Raw genomic sequence first — 1012 nt, forward strand, 5'->3', positions numbered from 1 at the left:
TTAAATACTGAGACAATCTTTTGTCAAATGTGGTCCTCCACACTGCTCACAACTAATTCGTATTGCGTGAATATCTTTAGTCATCTTTTCCATTCGTCTCTCGAAAGCATATAACTTTGCAGAAATGGAATCAAAGTCATGGCTAGAATCGGCTCTAGCCGCTTTAGATGATCTAACGATATCTTTTTCTTGATGCCACTCATGTGAGTGGGAGGCAGTGTTATCAATAATTTTGTAAGCTTCAGTTGCGGTTTTCTTCATAATGGAACCACCAGCTGCTATGTCGATGTCTTTTCTTGTAGTGATGTCGCATCCTTGGTAGAATATTTGTACTATTTGATAAGTGTCTAAACCATGTTGAGGACATCCTCTTAACAACTTTCCAAATCTTGTCCATGCCTCATATAATGTTTTATTTGGCTTTTGTGTGAACGTAACTATTTCTCCTTGAAGTCTCACAGCTTTAGATGCCGGAAAGAATTGTTTAAGAAAATTTTCAACTAAGACATCCCATGTATCAATCGCCCCTTCAGGTAACGATTCTAACCAATCTTTGGATTCCCCCTTTAAAGTATAGGGAAATAACATGAGATAGATCTGTTCATCCTCAACTTCTCTGATTTTGAATAGTGTACAGATCCTATTAAAGGTTCGAAGATGTTCATTTAGATCTTCCTTCGGCGCACCACTAAATTGGCATTGATTAGTTACCATGTGTAGGATTTGTCATTTGATTTCATAATCTGGTGCGTTAATGTCTGGTTGAGTAATTGCGTAACCTTGGCCAGTGCGTTTAGCCCTCATTCGGTCTTCCATACTTAGAGGTTACAGATTTTCCATGATTGAATTTGTTGAATCTGAATCACTAGAGGATTCTGACTTAATGGTTTCTTCCTCGATAATCTCTGAATGAGTAATTTGTGGTTCAGGAGGAATGATTAGTGGTTCAGGATCTCTGAATTGTCCCTGAATATCCTCTGGATTCTCAATTGTGAGGTCGGGTTCAAAAAAT

The 1012-nt window shown here is 38.0% G+C and overlaps 1 non-coding gene across 1 annotated transcript; it reads left to right on the plus strand.

The window, feature by feature from the left end:
* Nucleotides 1-349: 349 nt before the first annotated feature.
* LOC139895360 (small nucleolar RNA R71) lies at nt 350-456 on the plus strand. The gene has a single exon (XR_011775816.1). It is a non-coding gene; the product is annotated as a small nucleolar RNA R71 (small nucleolar RNA).
* The last annotated feature ends 556 nt before the right edge of the window (nt 457-1012 follow it).

Source organism: Rutidosis leptorrhynchoides, chromosome 2 (assembly GCF_046630445.1).
Source record: "Rutidosis leptorrhynchoides isolate AG116_Rl617_1_P2 chromosome 2, CSIRO_AGI_Rlap_v1, whole genome shotgun sequence".
Lineage (NCBI taxonomy): Eukaryota > Viridiplantae > Streptophyta > Magnoliopsida > Asterales > Asteraceae > Rutidosis > Rutidosis leptorrhynchoides.